Below are 19,710 nucleotides of genomic sequence, written 5' to 3' on the forward strand. Positions count from 1 at the left end.
TGACAAGTAATTGAGGGCTGCTAAGTCGATTACGGGAAGATGGTGATCATGATATACGCAAAAATGATAAAATACTTTGATTGCTGCAAAAGAAAACAGTTATTTTTAGAGTTACTTCACGTAACGTTTCAGACAAGCATTTAAAATTCTAAACAATAGTGACATTCATATATTCCTCGTGAATTGAATTTCTTTATGAAGGTTTTACTGGTTCTATGCAATGCCATAGATACAAATATTATTTTCACAATAAATGATCTTCGTAATCAGAACACTAACAGTAGTTACAGTTTGGAAATGACATTCTTTCATCTCATCATAACTCTTCAGAATTTCTCTAAAGAATGCAGCCAAGCAAAAGAAATTACAACAGTAAAGCAGACTTAATGTTTAAATAATATAACTTAATAAAGATATATATATATATATAATTATATATATATATATATATATATATATATATATATATATATATATAATATATATAATATATATATATATATATATAGGCGCAGGAGTGGCTGTGTGTTAAGTAGCTTGCTAACCAACCAAATGGTTCCGGGTTCAGTCACACTGCGTGGCATCTTGGGCAAGTGTCTTCTGCTATAGCCTCGGGCCGACCAAAGCCTTGTGAGTGGATTTGGTAGACGGAAACTGAAAGAAGCCCGTCGTATATATGTATGTATATTATATATGTGTGTGTGTGTGTGTGTGTGTGTGTATGTGTTTGTCCCTCTAGCATTGCTTGACAACCGATGCTGGTGTGTTTACCTCCCCGTCACTTAGCGGTTCGGCAAAAGAACCGATAGAATAAGTACTGAGCTTACAAATAATAAGTCCCGGGGTCGATTTGGTCGACTAAAGGCGGTGCTCCAGCATGGCCGCAGTCAAATGACTGAAACAAGTAAAAGAGCAAAAGATATATATATATTATAATCTATATATATATATATATATATATATATATATATATACATGTATAATGTATATGTGTATATATGTATGTATTTATGTATGCATGTACATGTATGTTTATATATGTGTTTGTATGTATGTAAATACGTATTTATATTCATATAAAAATATATGTGTGTAAGGCGGTCATTAGAGCAACAAACTTTCTTTCGCTATCTGTTTCTGCTCTCTGAATAAAAATGGCGCAGAGGTCGACATTTGCCTTATGGGTCGATAAAAAAAGTACCAGACATGCACGGTGTAAGTTATTTAATCACACATAAAGAAAAACACACACACACACACACACACACACACACACACACACACATATATATTATATATATATATATACGCAGACGGTTTTATACACACACTCCCTCTCTCTCGATGACATTTTCTTGTTTTCTCTCTATCTTTCTCTCTTTGTCTCTCTTTCTCTCTCTCTCTCTCGTTCTCGGAATCGGCAAAGTTATAGTGTGAGAACAGACCTTGAGATCACTTGTAACCTCCCTTTCTCTCAGACTGTATTAATATGTGACATGTGTATATATTTACAAATATATGCATGTATATATGAAAATATGTGTGTGCATGTGCGATGATGCATATATACTGATGTACTGCAGTAAATATATAGCGCAGCATTTTCAATAACATTACTTTAGGTCTAAGATCGACCCTTGATAAATATTGCAAAAGAATACGCATAGTTATTGATCATATGAAGTATTCAAAACTGAGCAGGGATACATACGTACGTGCTGATATACATATGTATCTGTATGCGTATAAATGTATGTGTGCGTGTATATGTTTGTCATTTATGCTTATTTGTGTTTATTTGTGTGTGTGTGTATGTGAGTGGAAGAGAGGACGGTTTCTTCTAATATCAAATGTTATTGCCTTGATTGACTAATTAAGCGTAATGAAATAGAAAGGTCAACAACATTAGTCTAAGTTCAAAGCTGTGTACTTTACTGAAAATCAGAAGTAACAATTTATCTGCTTGTGTGTACCACATATGTGCATGCATGGATATATATGAAGAGGTAGACATACACCATTCTGCACACACACATATACACACATGCTCACGCATGCGCACGTACTTATACTGCCGCACACCCTTACACACAATTGCATGCATATATGCGTTTATATACGCATGTGCATGCAATCCTTTCATAATGCAACATATATAGTTATTCGCCTAGTTAGATTTATTTCTCCTGAGTCTGTAACTGTATACCTTCTGGTGAAACGTAAATACATATATCAACATGACCCTTCGAATTCATAAAAGATAATATATATCATTAACTTAATGTTGTATATGCTCCTTTACAAGAACCTGTAACAATCCTCAATATTTACGACAGTCATGTTATAAGTCTATATCACTTGACATTCTTATAAATGTTGGTGCCTTTGTATACATATATACCCGTGTGCGTTTAACTGTCCAGTTTGAGTGAAAGAGAAAAAGGGATGCATTCTGTTCCTACACATTTATTTGGTTGTTTATGTTTTGTGCGGGAAGGATTTTTTATTTGCAATTACATATTGCATATTGTCTATAGAATATTAAGTGTAGTACTTTTAATCACTTCCTAAATGCATATGAATATATATGTATGTTTATATATATATATATATATATATATATATATATAAATATGCACACACACACACAAACACACACATACACACACACACACACACACACACACACACATATATATATATATATGTGTGTGTGTGTGTCTTTTACACATATCTTCATATCATACTGATCATGAAATAGCAACAACAAGAACTAACATATATATACTTTGATATAACGTTTCTAAATTTTACAGTTTATAAATATTTCTATAAAATAATTAATCCTGGTATGAACACAATTCTTGAATCCCACAACAACTGCTGTTAACGTTGTTAGATTATCGGTAATATTCGATAACAGTTTATAATACATATGTACTATATTTTCCAATCGCAAGAACAAGTTTTTATTACTTTAGATTGTTAACATCTTCGATAATTTTTCTTCTACATTATAAGAAAACATTTTCTCCTCCCTTAATTATTCTACACAATTAATGATTGAAGAATAGTTAATTCTTTGACCAAGAATCGTTATTTTCATTGTTTTTGTTAGGTTTATATCTTTGCTAGTTACGTTCCAGACATCACCAGTTCTGAGGTGATGCAATTGTTTCCTAGCAATTGACTTCTATTTGCAACTATTATATTTCAGAATGTTATATTATATTCAACGGTTGTTGCTCCTTTTATCTTTTGTTGTTAAAACTGTTGGAGATTTCCAGTTATTCTTATAAATACTATTGTTGAGTCTTTTACAAAACCTATGATGTTTTCTGACCGACCAAATCACCTTTTAGTGCAATTAATATTTATATTATATGATCAATAGATTGATACACATAATTATACCTACAAAATTCTTCCTATTTTCCGACCTGTTTTTTGTAATATATTTATAAATACTAACTTGGTTACTGTCAAGTGAATATTGTCAAAAATTCAGTTTTATAGATGTTTTGGCCTCTTTCTATCCAGTAGCTTGCACATTATATAGAATCATCCAATATTTCTACTATGTTTTGTTATAGTCACATGAGTGAAAGAAAAAATAACCATTGCAGACGCCTTTAGGGTTTTACTTTATAATTAACTTATTTTTAAAATAAATTTCGTATTTTACACAAAATGCATTAACCAAATAGTTTACATGACAATAATTGTTTTTTCTCCTTCTGTCTACTTGTATGGCTGTAATACTTCCTGGATGTAACTGCCATATACATAGAAACTTTACACAGAAATTGCCTTCAACAGTTTAAGAAAACAAATATGAATAACACAATATACTTACGTACTGAATGAATTCAGAGGAGACGGTAAATGAAACCAACCAATCAGTAATTGATATATATCTATATCTATATTTATATATCCATCTTTATATATATATATATGTATATATATATATATACATATATATATATATATGTATATATATATATACATATGTATATGCATATAAATACATATATATATATGTACGTATATGCATATATATATACATATATATATATATTTAAATATATATGCATATATGTATTTATCCATATATGTATATATATCCACCAAACATGATGTTGAGCACTCATTCTCACTGTCTGATACTGTGCATGCATATATTTACAGATGGTTGTGTGTGTATATATATATATATATATATTAAAAAATACCAAACATTATAGACATGTAACAAAAGAGAGGGAAATATGTTAAGTATCAATGTAACATGGTTTCTTGATAAGAGATGGACACGTTGTTCGGTTTCTGTGGTTGAGATTTTTAAATGTATTCGATCTCTTCATGAAAATAATCTTCACCATCGTTAACATCAAACATCAACCGTTTATACACACACACACACACACACAAACATCTATATGTACATATTTATTATATATAATATATATATACATGTATATATATATACATATTCAGTATATATATATACGCATATATGCATGTTTGTGTGCGAGTGTGTATGTATGCATATATATATAATATATATATATATATATATATATATATATATATATATATATATATATATACAGACTGACACATTTAGTTGTGATCTTTACTCTTTCTCTTTTACAGTTTTTGGATAATAGAAGTTTCAATAAAAATCAATTGATAAAGCTATAAACTGTGTTTGAAATGTTATTTATTTCTAAAGATGTTATGATTCCCAGTGTGCAGATCTTCACAATGTGGCGAAATTCTAGTGCCGTTTGTGACACTTTGAATTAACCACCTTCATATTGTATGTATGTTAGTCTAAGTAAAGTATTATTTGGTTCATAGTCTATTTAAAACTGCTAGCAAAACTGTTGTTTGAAATTTTGTAAAAATGTTTTGATCAAAACAGTCTGACTTCACATGTTATATGTGCTAAGTAATACTAACTTTAGTAATCTGCTTTCCGATTTAAATGCTTTTACAATGTTGTTAAATAAAATAAATGCATTTTTAAATGGCCGAATTGAGATTTAGCACTCGTCAGAATTGCGTGTCAAATAATTCCGATGAGGAAATTTTCCTGATAATATGTATGACATCAGTGCAATCCAATTATGCCCAATTGTATCAAAACATATTACACCAACATCAAATTTCGAAAACTCTTTCCCATAGTTCTTATTCCCCGACATATATTTAAATCTATATTATACAGCATTATAAGGTGCTTTCCAGGCACCGCACACGATGTATGTATACTGCTGGTTCTCTCCAGCATGTATATTGTATATTTCTGTGTATGTATTAGTAATTGTATAAAAATGCTATACAGGTGCAATGTTGTGTTTTTTGGAAACAGAGAGATGGAATAAAAGAATGAGTGTGTGTATGTGTGTGTGAGTATGCGTGTGTCTATATATGCATTAAGCAGAGTTGAATGTAATACTAAAAAAGATATTTAGTTAGAGATGATCTGAGTATTGCTTAAATTAAAAACTTCATCTAAGGCAAGGAATGAGATCAAAAGGAAACTGCTTTCCTTATATCCCGGCAATGGATTGAATATCTCCTGGAGTTTAATTCTTTCTGTTTATGTGAAGTTCAAACCATACTAAGATGTTTTTATAACCCCAAGAATTGACAAAATTGATAATTCATTATTAATGTAATTTCTGATTAACATCCAGCGGTGGTGCCCCAGCATGGCCGCGGCCTTCGGCCTAAAACATTTTTAAGGATTTTAAGGATCCCTCTAAATGTAAGAAATCACTTCTTTCATTTTTTTGCTAGAAACTAAATAAGATTTTGTATTTGTTGTCTACGTGTTATCCAGTATCCGTGTACCATGTATTAACTGTGAAAATAGTGAAACAGACAATGCAACAGAAAAAGAAGTCTAAGTTTGTGTGTTGCTGTCAGGTTATTACAAAATCGATTGTTTTGTTACATTTCCTGTTAATTACTTCTTGTATGGAATTAATATGGAATTAATTTTCCATTAAGCAATCTCTAGTTAACTCCTTCATTAAAATAGTAATTAAAACTGGTGAAGGGAGACACCGGGATGTAAATAAGATACCATTGAGGTATATAATCGATAAATGTTTTGACCCCAAAGCGTCAATAAATGTAATTATTCTTTATGAAGGTTTATAGAAATAAAGGTGCGTAATTGGGAAAATGTGAAACAGAGATGTAGATTTGTGGAATTGATTTGGTATCAGCCTGGTAGGCTATTATTTGAACATTTATAATATGTTACGGAATTTCTTTTTCATCATCAAGTTAAATCCTTAGGTATTCTGGCGTCCATCTGGTGAAAGTTGTTGCCCCAAACCCATATCCGATTTCGCAGTTATTCAAAAGAACTCATCATTGCAAGCTAACAATACACAAGCACGAGTTACAGACCATTGCCATTCTATTTTCTTACAGTAGTTTCCTTTTTGCTATTTCCATAGAAATTTTCATGTTGAGAAAGTAAGTTGTAGCGTTCTGAAAATCCTATCAGTTGTAATCGAAGCAGCCACAGATATCTTCGCCCGTAAACACCATATTTAGGGAGAAGTAATAGTTCCTTTGTCAATCATCGGGGCTTTTATTCACTTTTTTCAGAGAGAGAAAGTATGCAATTTTCTGAATTTTATATATTTCCTTTGATGAAACTTGGAAAATTAATAGTGACTACAAGACTATTAAGCTTGCATACGCATTCCAGTTTCCGGGACTTCATCAAATCAACCGTTCTCATTGCATCTAAAATTATATTAATATATTTGTATTAGTATATCTATAATACATTAAAAGTGAGATTGAATCTCACTTGATTGCAATGTTACCCTGCCAAACTGGCGCATAATGGGAAAATACTATGAATTAAGTTACCCTTGAAATGTACATACGAACGGAATAAAACAATTTTCGCGTAAATCGGACAAGTGGCTGTTAAGATGTTAGGGGTTTTGGGGTATATATACCCAAAACGGTGCTTAATGGGAAAATATTCCGAAAATATATTAACCCTGAATGGGAAGAAAGTCTTAACTTTCGCTTAGACACTGATTTGATAAAGAAAAAGTAAGATTTTTTTTACAGTAAATGTTTCTATTTTCGCTTTTGTTAAACACAATATTTTAATCATTTAAAAATATTTTTAAGTGAACGAAATTTCAAAAATGTAAGTTGTTTGTACAGTAAGTATTTATATTTTAGCTTTCTTTAAACAGACAATATTTTTATGTTTGTTTTTTAAATTATATGCGAGAGAATACCATTACAAAAATGTTTTTCGGCATATTAAGAAATATTTTCAAGTGAAAATGACTTTAAAGATGCGGTAAATATTTCGTAAAAGACCCGTTCGTAATCTCGGTGTGAAATAATGTTTTTCCATAGATATTTTTCGAGTGCATTCAACGTATTTCACCTCAAAAGATGTGCTATTTCTAGCACTCCTTATTCCTAAGTAACAGCTATTTGCGATAAAGGACTCGAAATACCTGTTACTTGGTAGCAGGGCGTGCAAAAAATAACAGCTAAATCTTTCCTTTTCTGGGGAAAGAAGCCGTTTACGCGTGATTTCAATGTCGCATTCGTCGAAAGCATGCGAAATAATCTTGGAAAGAAAAAATCCACGAAACAAAACTCCGCTGCTGGAAAACGTAGACTCTCCTGGTGGCCCGTTGGGTCACGAGTAGTCTAGTTCTAAAATAATAACGCTACTTGTAGTTTTGCGTAGTTATGTGAATGAAACCATTTGATATGAGAAGTGAACAACGTAAAACTGTAATATATTCAAAGAAACTCTTTAGATTCGTGTGGAGTCCATTATAGTTGTGAACACTCGAAGCTTCTTTCGGTTCCTGTCTTCCAAATTCACTCACAAAAGCTTAGTCGACCAAGTAGAAGACACTTTTCCAAGGTGCCACACACTGGGAGTCAACTCGGAACCACATGGTTGGCAAGCAAACTTCTTACCACACTGCCACGCCAGCATCTACTTCCTTCAAAACTATTAATCATGAGCGATTTGTACGCCTCCCGATGATCAAACTTTTGGTATCTATATAAGAAATTATTATTTGCTCAATGTGGCTAATATAAATTTAAAAGCTGTCCACTCCATTTCATTTATGACATCTCCTAACCTATCTCTCCTCTTCATATCAGCCATTACTTATAACATTACCCTCTGTGTTAGACAAGTTTTTAATTCGGCAATATCCGGAGGCAATATTGAAATAAAATAGCAACGGAGCATAGTTGGCAAGTAGTCAGTTTGACAGCGAACAAAGAAGGCGAACATTTTATTGCGGTCATGTGAAAGATTAGTTAATACATGCATACATACATGCACACATCCAACACACATATGTATATATATACATATATATATATAGAGAGAGAGAGAGAGAGATAGATAGATAGATATATAGATAGACAGATAGATAGATAGATAGATAGATAGATAGATAGATAGATAGATAGATAGATAGATATAGATATAGTCATATAGATAGATAGATACATATATATATACATGTATATATGCATATAGATATATGTTTATATATAAATATATATATATATATACATATATAAAAACATATATCTATATGCATATATACATGTATATATATGTGTATCTATCTATATATATATATGTGTGTGTGTGTGTGTGTGTGTGTGTGTATTTATATATATGTATATATGTGTGTGTGTATGCATATATTCACACTTACAAGCATAAGAATAGACGGGATAACTGTGTATGTGTGTATAGCTAAGAGTGAATATGGTTGTATTATGCATATCATAATACGCATCGATAAATTAATACATATTCGAATGATAGATAGATAGAGACACAGAGAGAGAGAGAGAGAGAGAGAGAGAGAGAGAGAGAGAGAGAGAGAGAGAGAGAGAGAGAGAGAGAGAGAGAGAGAGAGAGAGAGCTATAAGGCTATTCACAGAATGAGTTAAGTTCAGAAAATAAATAGAGAATGACCATATGGTTAAGAGGTTTACAATCCCGCAAATTTTATTTCGATCCCATTACTTAGTATTCTGGGCAAATGCGCTCTCTCACCCCCATTCATCAACTTAATCATTGCAACTAGAACTATCTTCATAGAAGCTGTATAGAAGCTTCAACATTGCTGCTCGTTCGAACGGATTCTACTGCGATTTTTTAACCAGATGACACCTGCTTTAGCTAGTTAGCGATGTAGAGCTGCATCCGTTTAATCGCAAGCAGGGCAGCGAACCCCTATCACCTTCTAACGACGGAACAAGTAGACCAGTACCAGTTTCGGGCTATTTTGCCACTCTTCACTACTGGATACCGCAGCTGCTAGAGATGGCGGTAGCTCGCAATATATATATTTCGAGCGAACACATTGTCACTGATTTTGAAACAAGCAAAATTGCTAGTTCTAAAACATCTCTAAGAGATCAATGCACGGATAAGTAATATTTGTAGCCACTTCGACATGGCTGTTCTTTTGAAAAAGTAAAAGAATAAAAGAATATATATACACATGTTCTTTTATTCTATTACTCTTTCAGTCTTTTGACTGTGCTCATACAGGAACACCGCCTTGAAGGGTTTTAGTCGAACAAATAAATCCCAGGACTTATATCTTGAGCTTTGTATCTGTCATTCTTTATTGCTGAACCACTAAGTTACGGGGACATAAGCACACCAACTCCGATTGTCAGGCGGTAATAGGGGACAAACACAGAAACAAAACCACATACACATATAGATGCAAACATATATATATATATATAATATATATATAGATAGATAGATAGATAGATAGATAGATAGATAGATAGATAGATAGATAGATAGATAGATAGATAGATAGATAGATAGATAGATAGATAGATAGATAGATAGATAGATAGATAGATAGATAGATAGATAGATAGATAGATATGGATCAAAACTGTTTGATTCAAATTCTTTGGTGCCCTAGTTTCAAGTGTGATGCTAATCTTCACTATACATATATATATATATATATATATATATATATATGATTTTGATTTTGATTTTGATTTTTCCAGTTTCAGCTCATGAGCTGTGGCCATGCTGGGGCACCGCCATTTGGTTTGCTACATGATTTTACCTCACGAATGCTTTTTAGCAACTGCCATTTGGTGCATGAGAGAGTTCGATGCAGCTGCCCTCATCTGCACCTCCTGCCGTGAAGTTGGTTCATCCGGGACACCTGACAGGAAGAGATCCAGTCCTACTTTAAAGACATCCGCATCTACACCATGCAGGTCCCTCAGGTTCTTCGGGAGGATATTGAAGAGCTGTGGGCCTCTGAAGCCCAGGCTATCACAGTATCTTGTCCTACATCTTGATGGCAAATTTGGAGTCCTTGGTACCACGCAGTGGCGCCCGATTCTGGCATTTGTGTGACTCTCGATGCCAAAGTTTGGGACAAGTCCTTCCAGGATCTTCCAGATATATATTATGGCATATCTTTCTCGCCTACACTCCAAGGAATAGAGTTTTAATCTCTTGAGTCTTTCCCAGTAGCTTATATGCTGCACAGAGGCTATCTTCTTCGTGTAGCTTCGTTGGATCGCCTCAAGTTCTGTGATCAACTTGACACTGGATGGTGGTATATATATATATACGACGGGCTTCTTTCAGTCTACCAAGTTCACTCACAAGACTTTGGTCTGCCCAAGGCTAAAGTCGAAGACACATGCCCAAAGTGCCACGCAGTGGGACTGAACCTGGAACCATGTGGTCGGGAAGTATGTTTCCTACTATATAGCCACGCTTGCGACGCATATTTTCTTTACATTTTATTTCTTTTTCATAGCGTTCAAGCCGGTCGCTAGCAGAGTGACAACACTTTTTGAGTTAATGCAGTCTTAGGGGTTTTGTAAATAGTAGATTTAATTAGTGTGTGCAATCATTGTACTGTCTTGTAAACTTTAACTGTCAGTATTAGATTGGACTTGGACGATACGCGTCTTTACAGTTTCTTGAGAAATCCAAACATTTCTAGGTTTTTGTCCAAACCCGTTGTTACATAACGCACCGATGATAATATTTCACCATAAATGTCCCCTTCTTTCCTTGAACTGGTGATGATGCGTTCACCTCTGCTGGACATCTGACAGGTGCATGACTTTTGATCCCAGTTACAAAGAACAATATCAGGTTTGTGGTACTTGCACGCGGTTGCTGTACTCACTGGAATATTCCAAATGTATTTCTTGTATTAAAGGGAATAAATACATTCAGTTTTTAACATGCCTTTCATGTGTTCACCGAATCAAACCATTCGGCGGATATCTTGGTAAATAGTGTTAGCAATTATATCATGTATCATTGGTAGGTCGCATTTTGCACATATTTTGTGGCAGCTGCTAAAGATAACATCTTCCACGCTGGTATAGCGTAACAGACATTTTCTATCACAACATGAAGGTTTGATGGTAAATTTATCTCTCTTATTGAATGGGTATCTAGTAATTATCTACTGTCCTTCTAGGCTACTGTTCCGGTCAATGCTGTTATTATCTTCTAGAACGCAGGATACGCGCTACGCATCGCTTTCTGCTGAAACGAAAAGTGCTTCTCCAAGCTTCTGTTTAAGAAGATTAGTCCAGCTTCCTTTAGGTCACGTGAAATAGTTGTACACTCAGAGTGTCTCTTAAGGAATTCTCCTATTCTGAAGACGTTGTTGTTCTCCTTTTTTTTCTTGGTATGCATATAATGTATTACAGAAGGTGTTGTTTTAGTGATATGATGCGTAAGTTAATGTGCAAGTTGCCAGTGGTGGTCAGTATTTTTCTAGTTTGATGTCCAAATTGTAAATCTCATGAAGTATCCAGTCTAATATCATAAATGTCGGGAGTAACAATGACACGGCAAAAGCATTATGAGATACGGTCGTACTGAATGCAGACAGTTCTCAGTTTTATATTTTTCCGTCTGCTGAAGCAGGTATGCATTTCAGTATGTATAAAAAATTATCCATGGATGTTTGTGCGTGTGTGTGTGTGTGTGTGTGTGTGTGTGTGTGTGTGTGTATGTGTGTGTGTGTGTGTACTCTGTTTTAAATATTTGAAATTTTTCTCTGGGGAAGAAGCTGCTTTCTAACAATGATAAAAAGCTCCGCCGTTGGAACGTAGATAGCAAAAGTAAGTAACATCTTAAACTTGAGAAACGTCTTGTATATTTGTACTGTTCCACTTAAAGATAACATTTGTAACATGCGAATTAAACTGGTTGATTTCTGTTTCTGAAAACTTTAGCTTATCCAGGTTGTCATTTAGACATTTACTCACGAAATCCATTGGCCCAATTGCTATTAGTATAAATGCAAATCAATAATCTGGATATAGAAGCTGGACGTTTCGAAGCAGTTATTCTTAGTTATCCTTTTTCTCCTTGATTTATTTCTTTTTCATAAAGTCGTCGGCCATTATGGCGCGGAACGAAGACGGCACAGCAAGGTGCTACGTGGGCTGTAGAGCGCTGAGGGATTAGCCGGACCCTGCCTGTGTGAAGGAGTTAAGGAACAGTCATATTCACATCAGTAAGTCAACTGACCTCTCTGACGGTACATATTTTTCTTGTCCGCCCTAAACAACGTCGTGCTTTTTATGTTTAAACTTGACTGAAGTTTTGATGGTATGTCCCATCGATATTTCAAGTGCTATTTTTGTGTATGTATTGAATAACGATAAGGGAGGGTTCACTATATTTATCCTAGACAGTTATACTTTCGAATGATATTGTATACTATTTTAGTAACAACTAGCAGTATCGCCCGGCGTTGCTCGGGTTTGTAAGGGAAATAACTATATAAGCATTTTTAGAGATGTAAAGTATAATAGCCATCTCAATATGGCTAACCACAAAGCGGGGGGGTGTTACTGTAGCTTTTTACGTTCTGAGATTTAATAATAAATTTTTAGAGAGTTACTTCCCTTATATATGCCAAAAATGCATTAAAAATGGGAAAAATTGATGGTAATTTTTTTTAAATCGTAGACTCATCGTAGACGCGCACTAATACCCAGAAGGGCTCGATATGAATCACGACAGTTTTGGTTAAACTGCACCGCAAAATGTGGGAGTAGTTAGGAATCTAAATCGTAGGAGACAGACAGCACACAACCTCACTTTTATATATAAAGATGTCTTGCCGCATAAGGAGATAGTACGTGAAAGATATTTTGGGCTGCTTCTAATCACCTGTGTGATGTCTTGTACATAAATATGACATAATCTACATCATCAATTCCGTCTTCGGGCTCTAAATGCTGCACTGTTTCTTTCGCTTACTAGGTATTTCATAGCAATCGCATGCAAGTATGTATTAATGTGTGTAAACATGTTCTATGTGGATGTCTATATTTGCAGATGTTTATAAGCTCATGAGAAGATTTGTACCAATATATATTCTAATAATACATGTTTCTACATATATCAAAAGCGAAAACACGTACACTTATGTACACATCTATTTATATAAATACATATATATATATATATATATATATATATATATATATATATATATATATATATATATATATATATATATGTATATATAATATATATATATATATATATATATATATATATATGTATATATAAATACATATATATATATGTATGTATGTATGTATTTACAAGGAATACAAAAAATGTAGAAAAATATGAAGAAAATACGTAAATCCATGACACGACAGCTGTTTCAGAAAGCTCAGAGGTATGTAATAGCCATAATAATCATAATTTACTGATTGAATGTGCAAAAAAGTTATGGGTATGTAACCGGTAACCTGTTATATGAAGTCGGGTTTCATATTTTTCTGTATTTGTTTGCGCTCCATGGCAATATATGAATACCCTGTGTGTGTATGTCTGTGTGTGTGTGTTTGTGTGTGTGTTTATTTGTGTGTGTGTTTGTTTGTGCGTGAGCGTGTGTGTGTGTGTCTTGGGTGTGAATATATATATATATATATATAGATAGATAGATAGATAGATAGATAGATAGATAGATAGATAGATAGATAGATATATGCATGCAAGTACATATACACACACGCATATATATATATATATATATATATACAACTTTTGTGTCCTGTTTTTCATTTTATTTCATTTGATACATACATATATATATATATATATATATATTATATATATATATATATATATATATATATAAACAAGTCAAATTGCGATAAAATAAATAGATATATGCACATATGTGCGTGTGTGTGTGTGTCTGCATAGATATATAGATATATGCGTCCAACTCCCGTTACAGGTGCGCAGCATTTCCAGGGTTTTATATCCTCTGAGGGAATTTTGCATAGCAAACAAGGATGGATACGTGAGCTGAGGCCGTGTCTGAGGATGCGATTATGAATAATCATGATAGCTTACTTGGTTGCATGTGAAGTAACAAAGAACTCGGCTGGTTTATTCATTTGCCTGTGTTCCAGAGGTTAGTAAAACACTTGTAAACTGTTCGTTCTGTATTTCCTCGTTGGTTTTCCTGTGAGGAAGCCATCCTTCTAGAAGAAGGGCCCTATCTTGTAACATACTAAAGCCGTTTCTTTGGCACCTTTTCTTCAAGGGATTAGTGCAGACTTATTTCAATCTCCAATTGTCAGTTTATATTTATACTACAATGCAGAAAATGTATTAAATATTGCAACTTTTCTCCACGGAAGAAGAGATAAGTTGGCAGTTTAAACCACAGTTGACATATCTTAAGTCTACCAATTGTATAAGCAAACATTATGATGTATGACCCCTGCCTCCAAACAATTAACGCTGGTGTATTGCATTGGATTGAATAATAGTTTTTCTAATTGTACATTTGTGGAGGCGCAATGGCCTAGTGGTTAGGGCAGCTGACTCGCGGTCGTAGGATCGCGGTTTCGATTCCCAGACCGGGCGTTGTGAGTGTTTATTGAGCGAAAACACCTAAAAGCTCCACGAGGCTCCGACAGGAGGTGGTGATCCCTGCTGTACTCTTTCACCACTCTTTCTCCCACTCTTTCTTCTGTTGGCCTGCTCGCTTAGCCAGCGGGGTGGCGTCATTCGAAGGCTAAAACAATGCAAACGCATTGTGACCAGCGATGTGTAACTACATCTGATGGACTCGTCGGTCACGTGATGGTGATGGTGACATTTGATTTCAAATTTCACTACTTTCAGGTGGTTTGTAATCTTTGTCTATCATCTCATATGAATTTTCCTCTTCCTAGGGATCTCCTTGTTGTGTGTATTGACCTTGTGCTCTGGGATAGATGTGTTGCATATAATTTGCATTTTGGACATGTTGACCATCGTTAGTAGACCTCTCTGTTGTGTCTTCGGGCTTGTTCTTAGAGGATCAGTTTCTCCATCTTTTTTGTCACCCTTGCTGCTATCATTTCCGCGAATGGTATCCAGGCTGTCGGTGCGTCATCTAATGAGGGCATAAGAACGGAAGAATACGTCTATCTGGGTCGGGATTCTGGTGAAATCATTACGCTTTAGTGTTGCTGCGATGATATTGTTTGGGGGATCGGCGTCTGCAATTTTCCAGATTCGTAGAAATTATTGAAGTTTCTTGATTTTACAATTTTCGCTGCCAACAAAACTTCAAGCTGGTTTCAATGATACTATTCTGGCTTGTGGTGTCAGCCGCTAAAAATATAACTATCAAGACACAACGATAAAAGAAAAATCAGAGTATAAAGCAAGAAGAATATAAATAATCTTCCAACTCGGACTAAACATGTTGTAAAATGTAAAATTGTACACAGAAGGACGAAAAAAAAACGGACAATTAAATTTCAGTTTAGTTTAAGCGGATCTACCTGTGATTTCATGAAAAAGCATTTAATTTCGAGAACGAAAAGAACCCAGGCTGTGAAGGGCCAACATCTCTTGAAAATCTTCTGAGATTTGTAGGCTAAGTTTTAAAAATATCAAGAAGAATTCGTATCACGTAAAATCCTGCACGATGGTGGAAATTGGAAAGAAGCTCTAAAGAAAGCAGTAGTAACTCAAGCAACTACTCAAAACATAGTCGTGTTTTGTTAAGCATACAATCTGTTTAATGAATCATATTTGCCCTGCATAAGTATAAAAACAATATGTCAACGGAATGCTTGAACTAAATCAGGAGCAGAAAAACTAGGTACATTGATGATGTGCACAATCAATGCCTCTCTATTTCAGACTGTTAGTAGTGTGAGATGCCAAGACGATGTGCAGAAATGGATGTATCACAAAAGATGTTTCGGGATACAAGCCTGTAGTCCATTCTGCGAATGACAATAAACTTTTATGGGTGGCTAATAATTAGCATAATTATGAAGGCTCCATAAATAAAATTAAATGAGAACGACACTTCGTTGTTGAGGTAGCCTGTGAAACAGACAAGTCCTTTTTTTACAAACCATTTACTTGCAACGAGACACCAAAACAGTTATGTTACCTTCATTGTGGTACCAAATGGTAGAGCAGCAATACTTCTGGGTGGAGGAAGATATGCACGACTATTATTTAAGTCGCCCTCCAGACCTAAGACTGTAGTGAACGATCTTTGTACTACAATTTGAAGAACTCACTCGAGACCAATTAGATTCAAATTGATCAATTGGATTAACGCTATCATGAACCTCAAACAAGCAGTTCAAACCAGGACTGAATATTGTAATATCCGAAAGACAACACATAAGTTATAGTGTGTGACCATAGTTCATGCTGGTGATTTCAGACAGGTGAGGTAGTGAGTGAATTGACATCCAGGTGCTATTGATGCAAAATGTTCTTGCAAAAAACTGATCCCAAATTAGGTTGCAAATTTTTTAGCACTGAAAGAGGTTGCTATGAGAGAAATGGGAAGAGCTTCCAATAGAGAAGGAATGGCTAAAATCAAAAGAGAAAGTCAATTCTTTGGAGCAACTGAATTTCCGGACATCTTGAAACCAGGGGGAACGACACCACACAATCTGACGCTGAATAACTTTCTGCCCTCAATTTCACAATGAAACAAAACTCACAATCTAAAATACAATGCCATAAACAAATCAGAAAAATTTGCTGAAGAAAATTGTTTAATTTTTCAGAATAATTCTTAGGAAATCACATTTTCGATCTGAGTTTAAAAGACATCATTCAGATTTGACATAATTACCAAAAAATCTAAAGGCTACCCATTGAAAGCTTTTAGTGTGAACTTGTCTTTTCACATTCTCAGCTTTATTTCGGTATTTTAACAGTTCTGAACACTAATTGCCTAAGCACCACAAAGAATAACCAAGGAAATTGATAATCCCTTGAATTCGCAATAACCAGCAAAGTGAAAAAGATGTTCATTAAATACAAATATTATACGAAATATAAAAATATTTATTAATCAACTAGAGTGTAATTTGTGCCAAAATGTGCATTCTTTTTTATTCTTTATTCTTTTATTCTTTTACTTGTTTCAGTCATTTGACTGCAGCCATGCTGGAGCACCGCCTTTAATCGAGCAACTTGACCCCGGGACTTATTCTTTGTCAGCCCAGTACTTATTCTATCAGTCTCTTTTTGCCGAACCGCTAAGTGACGGGGACATAAACACACCAGCATCGGTTGTCAAGCAATGCTAGGAGGACAAACACAAACATACACGCACACACACATATACATATATACATATATACGACAGGCTTCTTTCAGTTTCCGTCTACCAAATCCACTCACGAGGCATTGGTCGGCCCGGGGCTATAGCAGAAGACACTTGCCCAAGATGCCAAGCAGTGGGACTGAACCCGGAACCATGTGGTTGTTTAGCAAGCTACTTACCACACAGCCACTCCTGCGCATGTTACTGCATACTGGAACTTTGAAGCAATATCGCCCCTCATTATATTTCATTCTAATATATATATATATATTGAGTAAGCCGTTGAACTAGTAGAATCGTAAGTACGCCGAGCAAAAAGGCTAGTGGCGTCTCGTCTCTTGCGACGTTCTCAGTTCAAATTACGTCGAGGTCGATCTTTACCTTTCATGCTTCTGGGGTCGATAAGGTAAGTACCAGTTGGGCACTAGTGTCAGTGTAATCTATATAACCTCTCCCTTGAAATTATTGGCCTTGTGCCAAAATGTGAAATATTGGTTATATTTTATGAATGTTCAAATTTTTATTATTGTAAACATCATTAACATATTTTACATATCATGTATATATATATATATACATAATTGTGTGTGTGTGCATTGGTGCGTATGTGCATCTTTGTACGTGTACGTGTATGTGTGTGTGTATAATACAATATTTATTATGCTTTCAGCACGTTGGGTGAAATGCTTAGCGGTATTTTGTCTGCCGCTACGTTATGAGTTCAAATTCCGCCGAGGTCGACTTTGCCTCTCATCAGCTCGGGGTCTATAAATTAAGTACCAGCTACGCACTGGGGTCGATATAATCGACTTAATCCGTTTGTCTGTCCTTATTTGTCCTCTCTGTGTGTAGCCCCTTGTGGGTAGTAAAGAAATATATATTTTGTCTGTCTTTACATTCTGAGTCCAAATTCCGCCGAGGTCAACTTTGCCTTTTATCCTTTTGGAGTCGATAAATTAAATACGAGTTGCGTACTGGGGTCGATCTAATCGACCGGCTCCTTCACCAAAAATTTCGGGCCTTGTGTCTAGAATAGAAAGGAATATAGTGTAGAAAGTGACTTCGAAATTTCGCCTGCTAACATTCGCCAGACTGTTGTACATTTAATATATATTTGTGAGAGTATGTATACACTACCGTCAGAAATTAATTAGCACCCTTGATTTGTTCTTCACTCAAGGTATGTGCTGTCACCTAGTGGCCATATCTCGAACTATTGCTTTGTTGCGAGTACACTGTTGCGCAGAACGATGACGTAACTTTGTTTGCAGAGCAGTTTGAGAGACTACAGCCTTATGATGTTGACATAGCAGTGCAACAACTTGGAGTGCGGATGCAGACAAATCTTCCTTTGTTTAATAGATATAGGTAGCGCCTCGCAAGGACCGAAATCACACCATACTAAGTTTTCTCATCGCGTAAGACGTTTTGAACAGCTCATAGGTTAATTGATTTAACCTATTTAATGTAGAAATTTGAGAAGTGCTAATTAATTTCTGACGCAAGTGTATGTATGTATGAATGTATGTATATATGTGTGTGTGCGCGCGCGTGTGTGTGTGTATAATAACATACAAAAAGATATAATAATATATTAATATATATATACATATGTCTGTGTGTATGTGTATATATATATATATGTATACATATATATATATGTATATATATATATATGTGTGTATATATATATATATATATATATATATATAAAACTACACATAAAATACAAATTACAAAGTTATATCTTGATATCGCTAGTGATAAAAATACTCAAAATATATAACAGACTGGAATTGTAGGCCTGTCTCTTGCAATTTCGATCAATTGTATCTTGTCCTCCCTCTTGTATAGAAATGGGGCTACAATCCAGCCTACCTCTATTTCTGGGGGGACATTTAAAATTTTTATCCGGGACGTCCTACATCCCAAATATAAAGGTAAAAATTTCCACTTTGCAAGGTTCGAATCGAGTACTCCCTTGCACGCTCCGTTGACTCGAACCTTGCTTCTATTG

At 34.6% G+C, this 19,710-nt stretch overlaps 1 long non-coding RNA gene across 1 annotated transcript; it reads right to left on the bottom strand.

Annotated features, from left to right (window-relative positions):
- Positions 1-7,271: 7,271 nt before the first annotated feature.
- LOC118764039 lies at positions 7,272-17,029 on the bottom strand. The gene is made up of 3 exons (XR_004999823.1): positions 17,019-17,029; positions 12,607-12,612; positions 7,272-7,472 (listed from the first exon to the last, which is right to left on the bottom strand). It is a non-coding gene; the product is annotated as an uncharacterized LOC118764039 (long non-coding RNA).
- Positions 17,030-19,710: the final 2,681 nt, after the last annotated feature.

The sequence above is a fragment of the Octopus sinensis genome, linkage group LG6, assembly GCF_006345805.1.
Source record: "Octopus sinensis linkage group LG6, ASM634580v1, whole genome shotgun sequence".
Lineage (NCBI taxonomy): Eukaryota > Metazoa > Mollusca > Cephalopoda > Octopoda > Octopodidae > Octopus > Octopus sinensis.